Consider the following 9,628-nt stretch of genomic DNA (forward strand, 5'->3'; position numbering starts at 1 on the left):
CCATCCCTCCACCTCCAGGAGCAGCAGCAGGTGGAGTTTAAAGATCTTTACTTGCTGCCTCTCTCAGACTTTTACTTCCCCCTATTGCTGCTAACATAACCACAAACAAAGTGACTTAACACAAATTTATTATCTTACAGGTCTGCAGGTCAGAAGTCCAAAGTCAGTTTTGCTGGGCTAAAATTGATACACTGGTGGGGCTTTATTGGGACAACTTGCTTCCTTGCCTTTTCTGGTTTCCAGAGTTGCCCATAGTCCTTGGCTTGTGGCCATATTACTTGACTTCTGTTGTCACATCTCCTCTGACTCTGACCCTTGTGTCTCATTCTTATAAGGACACCTGCGATGACATTAGCTCCACCAGATAATCCAGGAAGATCTCTCCATTTCAATGTGCATTACTTTAATCACTTCTGCGAAGTCCCCCTGGCCAAGAAGGGTGGCATATTCACAGGTTCTGGGGAGTAGGAGGAGGACATCTTTGGGAGGCCATTATTCAACGTACCACATGCTTTGTGGACCGTGTTCATGACTCCCCTTCTTGAACTCAGATGCTGCTGCTTGCTCAGGCTCTGGGGGTACCTGACAAGTATGCAGCACACCCACCGGTATCTGAGACCTGGGATCCTCGCTTTGGACCAAGTTTAGCATCTGAACAGTGCCTCTGCTGCAGGCAGTGGGTGGGCACATGGGCACACTGCTCAGAGCACGGTCAGAAGCCAGGCACTGGGCTTGGCCCTTCCCTCAGCTTCTCTCCTTGATGCCCACGGTGCCTGGTTGCTCCAGAGTCTCTCCCGGTCGTGCTCTGCTGGCAGTCATGCAATTTTTTCTCCTAGCCCCTGTCCTCTTGAAAGGCTCCCACTGGCCTGGGACAAGCTCTTCTTCCTTTGCTTTCCCTTCACTCTGCCTGGCTTGGAGCACCCCACACTCCCACTCCCCAGGATGGATTCCTGGCTGCCTTCCTCTACGAGCTTTTGTTCTCCAGATTGTAGTTAGCAGAGCCCTGCTCACTGGCACAAGATCATCTGGCCTCCCCAACCAGAAGTGCCCCAACCCTCATTCTTCCTCTACCTCATCCAGCCTGTGCTGCCTTTTGCCCAGATCCTAATGCTCTCCATGTTCAGTGTGGCCCAAAGAGCCCCCTGCTGGCTTGCTGGTCCATAGGAAGACCCAAGGCCCAGGCAGGACCCAGGCCTGCCCTGGACAGCAGAGGTGGGCACTCTGAGGGCAGGTGTGCAAGTGTCCCCCCAACACTTGGGGTGGTCAGCAGGTGAGATCCCCTGGGCCATGGCTGGGGTGGGCTTTCCCTTGGCACCTCCCCACTAAAACCCTCTTAGACAACCTTCTGGGGTGTGGCCGTGGGAGAATGGGCTCCAGTCCAGGTCCTTCCTGCTCATCTTTCTCCCCAGTTCTCTCAGACCCCACCCACACCCAGCAGAAAGCCCTGTTCTTTTCATGTTGTTTTCCTGCCTTAGTGACCTTCAAGGCCCAATTAGAGAGGATGGATTCACCCTTTAGATGACGACCCCGAATTATTAGTAACATAAAGCTTGGCTTTCCCAGGCAGGGCCTGGTTAATTGCCTAGAAGCATGAAGCTCTGTTTTTAAGTAGCAAGAAAACAAGTTGCATTTTGATATAAAAACCAGGTGGATGATTCCTATCCTGTAGCGATCCTACTTTCTCACCCTCAGGCAAACAAGAATGACTGCCTAGCCTCACCACTTCCATAACATTAAGTCTTTTTTTCTTTTAGATTTTCAAAATTTGCTCAATGTTACAGGATCTTTAGCCAAATATAAAGAAGGAAAAAAATTTACCCATGATACCACCGTCGTCCTCAACAAATTAAACTATTTTTATTTTTTTCCACGCTCCCTTCTGGTTTTTGTCCCCATGAAGATATAATTGAAATAGTCGTAATCATAGTGTAGCGATCATTTGGTGTTCTGCATTTTTCCACTTAGCATTAATTATATCATAAGCATTTTTTCCATGTTGCTGCAAAGTCATTGCAATTATCATTTTTAATGGCTATATGAGAATTCATCAAGAGGGGAGTAGATTACTTAACCCTTATTCTGTTGTGGGGCCTCCTGCGATGGTGTTCTCTTCCTCCTTCAAGCTTGTCCTTGGTATCCTGCCCCTCTGCCATCCTCTGGGTGAGGGAGGGAGCAGTGACGGGGTGGGCAGGAGGAGAACTGGAATGAGTTATAAGAAGCCTGCTTTATGCACACCCACAGTTAAGACTCCTAAAGGTGAGAACTGGAAGGAAACCCAGCCCTTACCTCCTTCAGGCCCTTCACTCATGGCTGTTTTTGAGAATGACTTTTTCACTTACATTCTGGATGCCTTTCAATGCCCAGAGGAAAGGTAGGAAACTGATTTAGAAAACAAACATATGCTATCACTTTTAACTCCCCTCATCATCAAAATCAACTCCCAAATGCTATTCGAAATTCTGAAAATAGAGATAAAGCTGTTATTAATCACAAATTTAGTGCTGATGAGAGTTAACACGAGAACCGGAGAGGATTTCAACTATGACCATGTTTCTTACAGTTCCATGAGCTCTAGGTCCACAAGATGCTCTGTAAAACGAGGGAGGGCGCCTGGACAAAAAATATTTGGAAAACGGTGGTGCTGCATCCCCTTCTGGGAGATTCACAGTGCCCATTAAGGTATTCAAGTCTCCGAGAAGGCCTGCAGGGAGGAAAACTCCCTGACTTTGATTGACCCAGAGTTTCTCAAGGTTGTGGGGGCACTTCTGTCATATGGTACTTCCACCAGTCAGAGCCTGCTCAGGAAAATGAAACAAGCTAGGTAACCCAGAGAGCGTTTGCTACTGAGATCTCATTTAAAAAGTGTTGGGAGAGTTGAATGAGCTGAAAGATGCTATGACTCAGAGATTCCAAGCTGCAGGAAGTAACTGCAACCCCAAAGGTGGGTGTGGTGTTTCCAGAACATGGGACACACTTGTTTCTGCAACACTGAAGGTAACCCAGAGGGTGGATGAATATCAGGAAAACCACCTGGGGAATTCTGGTACAGCACAGTTGGACTTTTGAAATGGATACTTTGATACCTTCCATAAAATGAATGAAGATGTTGGTGATGTGGTGTGTGTGTTAGTTGCTCAGTTGTGTCTGACTCTTTGTGATGCTGTGGACTTAGCCTGCCAGGCTCCTCTGTCCACGGGATTCTCCAGGCAAAAATGCTTGAGTGGGCTCCCATTTCCTTCTCCAGAATGAAGATGATATATTTATGCCAATTTTATGAGATTGCAAAAGGGGTGAAGGGGAGTGTTGTGGAAAGAACCCCACAGGCCAGAGGTCAAGTCCCAGCTCTGCACTCACTCCTTGGTAGCTGTGGGTAGTTTATCTTCCTAGAGCCTCAGCTTCTGCTTGTGTGGATTGAAAGGAACTGACCAAAGTACCCATCAGATCCTTGTAAACTCCCAAGTTCTTTACTGGAGAATAATTTTACCCTCGTTTAAATTGTGGATTCTCTGTAAATGATTGTCATTATATTTATGATTGACTTGTTGATGAATTCTTGATTAGCATCAGAATTTCCAGTCATGAGATTGTCACTAAGGGAAATTATGATCCAGCTTACAGTTATTGGCTGACCAATGTGGAACCAATAGATTGATTCAGTAATGATAATCTTTGGCCCTAGGTAAATCAAGGGGCCTCCTGTGTAGGCACAAGATGGATTTTCATTGTTATAACAAGTGGTAGCCATGCTGTATCACCCTTTCTCTGTGAGGGGAAGTTAGAGCAATGGATTGTAGAACCTCTGGCTTCAGGGAGCTTCTGATTTAGTTGAAGAAACAAGATGGACATGGGGAAATGATTGGATGATGATGGAGAGACTAGAACTGTGTTTTAAAGTACATAGCAGATTTATGTCAACTTGGTGTTATTTCACAGGGTGTCTTAGAAAGGGGGTCTTTCACTTTATCTTTATAGATCGTAGAGAGAGACTCATACTTCCGAGCAGCAGCGTCAGCCTTTGCATTCTTCCCTGGCTCTAACTGCGAGCTGCTCTGTGAAGCGAGTGTCTTTTGTGACAGGTTCCCACAGGTATGAAGTGGAGCTTGCCACCCACCTTGAGCAGGTTGTTTTTGGAGGCAGTTGAAAGTAAGACAAAGTACCCTGCCATTAATGAAAAGCTAGAATTTTCTCTCTGCTTGTACTTTTGACAGGTTGGTTGATGCTGTCACCGGCTGTGTGTGCCTTTTCAAAATGCATATTTTTAGATTGTTCCTCTTGTGCGGATTAATTCCTAGTGCTCTTCTTTGATATGTAGTGATGCCATGTTCTTTATACAGCCTCCTAGGGGTGTTTCTCGCAGTGTAGAAGCAGCAGCTCTGCCTTCCAAGAACCTGCATATCTGCACAGGTGGCTGAGGTTTGCGTTTTGCACCCAGATTCTCAGGGATCGTGGAGACAGAGCTTCTGAGCTTTCAGCCTCTTTGATATTAGAAGCATCTTTATATGTTGCTTGCTCGATGTTTCTTTTTTTTCCCTAGGGGACTGTGTGGTTTTGGAAACTTTCAAAATGGGACATGGAACAAATTTTGCCTTTTCAGTCATGGAGTCACTGTCTTTCTCTGATAGTATGGAACAAGGACATGGGACTGGGAGTGCTGCTTGGGATTGAGTTCCAATTCCAGCATTTCTTTGGACAAGTTTCTTAACCTTTCTGAGACTTGTTTTCTCATATGTGAAATGAGGGGAAAATAACTGAATAGAGTTTTTGAGGATTAATAAGTGCTTAATACACGTTAGCTAACATTATCACTACCTTTATGATGATGATTATCATGACCATCACATTATTGCCATTGCAATCCTTACCATGACTGTCATCATCAAGATTGTCATCATTATTATTATCACCATCACCATCATCACCACCACCACCATTATCATCAAGATCACTATGACCATCATTGTCACCACCACCACCATTGTCGTTATCATCATCATCACCATCATCGTCATCACCACCACCATTATCATCATCAAGATCACTATCATCATCATTATCATGACCATCAGCACCATCACCACCATTGTCATTATCATCATCACCATCACCGTTATCAATCACCACCACCATTATCACCATTAAGATCACCATCATCATCATCATGACCATCACCACCATCACCACCATTGTCATTATCATCATCACCATCACCAGTATCAATCACCACCACCATTATCACCATCAAGATCACTATCATCATCATCATCACCACCATCACCACCACCATTATCACCATTAAGATCACCATCATCATTATCATCACCATCACCACCATCACCACCATTGTCATTATCATCATCACCATCACCGTTATCAATCACCACCACCATTATCACCATTAAGATCACCATCATCATTATCATCACCATCACCACCATCACCATCATTGTCATCATCACCATCACCCACCATTGTCATTATCATCATCACTGTTATCAATCACCACCACCATCATCACCATTAAGATCACTATCATCGTCATTACCATCACCACTGTTGTCATCAACACCACTATTGGAAGCAGCAACAGCAGCATCAGCAGCAACGTTTTGTCCTCCCAAAGTCTCACCTGGGCCCTGAAGTGTAGCAGTATCTGTCAGTGAGACAGATCTCAGGCTTCTGCTCTGCCCCAGCCTTGGCTGAAGCTACTGTCCCTCTGAGGGAGAGTGTGAACCCACTTTCCCCCTAACCATGATGCATAACCTCTTCTTTGCTTTCCCTCCTTGCCCAGTCCTCTACTTGGCTGGAGTCCAGAAGTCCAGCCTGGTATTGACCAGTTCCCTCTTGAAGGAGGTTGCAGCTTCCCATGGTCCAGTTACTGGTGAGGATCTGGCTGTGTAATGGTTTTCTGAGCCTGTGGCCACTGCTGTTGAACTCTGAGAAGTCACTGCTACCCAGACTCATATCACTGTGGGTTTAGGTTGTACCTGTATTGGCTTCACTTTAGATCCTGGTTGTAGGGAGTTTGAGGAATTTGGGGCTGGCACCCCACTTCAGTACTCTTGCCTGGAAAATCCCATGGACAGAGGAGCCTGGTAGGCTGCAGTCCATGAGGCCGCTAAGAGTAGGACACTACTGAGCGACTTCAGTTTTTTAAGGAAAAAGATATGACCACAAGGTGGCAGTAGCACACTCAGGCTTCATTTGGGTGATGCTTCAGCAGGTTTGCACATGGGGAAGTCCCTCCCAGCATGAGACTGTTTGGAGGCTGTGCAGTGGGAGAGCCACGACTCAGAAAGGTGGGGGTACAAGGGAGCTCTCAGGGGAGATGTGGATTGGAAGGGGGTTTAGGTGTCTAGATAATGTTGCACAGCAGCCTGACTTGAGTCAAAGACCCCAAAGGGCAGCAGTGGGTGGGGGTCTTAACTATGGCTTACAAATGTTGGGTATGCAAAGCAAGCAGGCTCTGAATGGCTAGACATCTGCTTAGTTGGTCTAAATAAGTCAATTTGATGTGTAAAAAATTGAGTTTGGCACTAGTGAGCTTTTGAACTGTCACAGACTGGGTGGCTTAAACAACAAACTTGTATTTCTTGCAGTTCTACTGTCTGGAAGTGCAAGATCAGGGTGGCAGCAAGGTCAAGTTCTTGATGAGGGCTCTCTTCTTGGCTTGCGGGTGGCTGTCTTCTTGCTAGGTCCTCAAGTGGTGGAGGGTGAGAGAGAAGGAGAGGGAGAGAGAAAGGGAGAGGGAAAGAGAGAGAAAGGAGGAGGGAGAGCTCTGGTCTCTTCTTCTAAAGTCAATAATCCCATCATGAGGACTGCACCCTCATAACCTCATCTAAACCTAATCGCCTCTCAAAGGCTCCACCTCTAAATACAATAACATTTGCAGTTAGGGCTTCAACATGTGAAGTTTGGGTGGGGTGGGTTGTTCAGTTGCTAAGTCTTATCTGACTCTTTGAGAACCCATGGACTGCAGCACACCAGGCTTCCTTGTCCTTCACTGTCTCCCAGAATTTGCTCAAACTCATGTCCATTGAATCTGTGATGACATCCAACCATCTCATCCTCTGTTGCCCCCTTCTCCTACTGCCTTCAATCTTTCCCAGCATCAGGGTCTTTTTCAGTGAATCAACTCTTTGCATCAGGTGGGCAAAGTGTTGAACTTCAGCTTCAGCATCAGTCCTTCTAATGAATATTCAGGATTGATTTCCTTTAGGATTGACTGATTTGATCTCCTTGCAGTCCAAGGATGGACTGGGAGAGCACAAACATTCAGTGCGTAACACTTTGAATATAGAACTTTCTTTTCCCCACCAGAGACAATAAATGATAATATATTTTGAAAAGTAAAGAGCATTATACCAATGGAAGAAATTTTTTTTTTCACTACTTGGAAGGTTAACTTGCAGCTAATCACAAATGGTGTCTGATAGTAGCTTTTCTGACAATGTAGCCAAATGGTGACTTTATCCTATCTTTCTTCCAACTTCTCCACTGAACAATGTCAAAGAATGCCAGCCACCACAATAAAACCCATACCCTCTGTCCCCTCCCCTTCTGTCTGGCAGGAAGAGGGGTGAAATCACAGTGTGTCAAGCAGGCTGTACTCATTCGAGCTGCTTTCCCTCAACTTTTGGGAGGGCTTTTTCAGGATGACAGGGGGACAAAGGGTTGCAGTGTAAATTACCATGCAAATTGCCTCAGCGTTTGAACTTAAGACACCTTTGCCTGCTGCAATGAAGCTTCTGTGACCCCCATGGAAGGGGAGATGTGCGGTACCTTTCAGAGCTGAGATCCTGAACCACCTAGGAGCCCCATATGCTTGACTCCAGGAAGTGCCTGTAAATACACTTGAGTGGCTGCTAAAATATGACGACCAAAAGGAGTATACCTTAAGGCGTTTCCCTGTTGACCTTTTAGTGGGTTTCCTCTACAAAGGCCAGTCCTTGTAGGACAACCCTGAATGGTTTTATAGCACGATGCTCTGAGTGTGTATTAGAAATGCAAGGATTGCCAACCACATTTTTTTCTCTTCCTCAATCTCCCCCTGCCCCTTTGTATCTCATTCCCTGGGTCAATGAGCAAACTGCTTGCTCACTTGGGAGCTCTCCCTTATCTCCAAACCTGGCATGCTTGATAGTTAGTCCTGTCCTGAACCTGTGATGGAGAGGTGGGCAATCATGGGCAATTGTCTCTGACTTTGTTGGTTTCTTGCCTTCATTCCCATGGCTAACATCTGCACTGATGAAGGCTGAGGCCATCTCCAGAGGGGCTGGCTTCTTTGGAGCTCTTGATTCATCTTTCGTTTGTAGGGAATGACCCCATGAGCTCATGATCATCATTTAGGGACAAATAGGGGATAGGAAATGCCCTGAGGAATTTCTATGCCAGGTTGTAGGGCAATTTCTAAAGAGACATTGGATCTGGTCTTGGTCCTGCTCTTCCCCTCTGTCCATTGTGGCTTAATAATAACTCACATTTGTAGTCACATTTTTTTGAAAAACACGACCACCATGGTTAACATTTATTAACTTTTTTCTTTAGTTTCAGGTGTACAACACAATGATTAGATATTTTTATACTTTATAAAATAACCACCACAATAAGTTAGTTACCATCTGTCACCATCCAAAGTTGTTACAATATTATTGACTATATTCCTATGTGTACATTACATCTTCAAGACATTTATTTTGCAACTGGAAACTTGTACCTCTTAATTGTCTTTATCTATTTTGTCCATTCCCTCAATCTCTTCTCTGGCAGCTACCAGTTTGTTTTCTGTGTCTATGAGTCTGTTTGTTTTGTTCGTTCATTTATTTTGTTTTCTGGATTCCACATATAAGTGATAACACACAGTATTTATCTTTCTCTAACTTGTTTCACTTAGTGTAATACCCAGGTGGCTCAGTGGTAAAGAAAAAGTGGCGCTAATGGTAAAGAACCCGCCTGCCAGTGAAGGGGACACAAGAGACTAGGGTTCGACCCCTGGGTCAGGAAGATCCCCTGGAGAAGGGAATGGCAACCCAGTCCAGTATTCTTACTGGGAAACCCCATGGACAGAGGAGCCTGGCGGGCTACAGTCCATAAGGTTGAAAAAACAGGACTGAAGACAGGACTGAAGAAACTTGGCACGACAATGCAGGAGACGGAGGAGACGTGGTTTTGATCCCTGGGTCAGAAAGATCCCCTGGAGGAGGAAGTGGCAACCCACTCCAGTATTCTTACTGGGAAACCCCATGGACAGAGGAGCCTGGCGGGCTACAGTCCATAAGGTTGAAAAGAGTTGGACAGGACTGAAGAAACTTGGCACGACAATGCAGGAGATGGAGGAGACGTGGGTTTGATCCCTGGGTCAGAAAGATCCCCTGGAGGAGGAAGTGGCAACCCACTCCAGTATTCTTACTGGGAAACCCCATGGACAGAGGAGCCTGGCGGGTTACAGTCCATGGGGTCGCCAAGAGTCAGACATGACTTAGCAACTGAGCGCACATGCAGTCTTATAGGCGAGAAGGACTGGGGACAGGAGGAGGCAGCGATAATAAACACAAGAGTCTCCACTTATTATTAGTGTGTGGCAGGCACTCTATGAATATCAGTGTGTTTATTTCTACCAACCTTCCTGGAT

Source organism: Bos taurus, chromosome 2, assembly GCF_002263795.3.
Source record: "Bos taurus isolate L1 Dominette 01449 registration number 42190680 breed Hereford chromosome 2, ARS-UCD2.0, whole genome shotgun sequence".
In the NCBI taxonomy this organism is placed as follows: Eukaryota; Metazoa; Chordata; class Mammalia; order Artiodactyla; family Bovidae; genus Bos; species Bos taurus.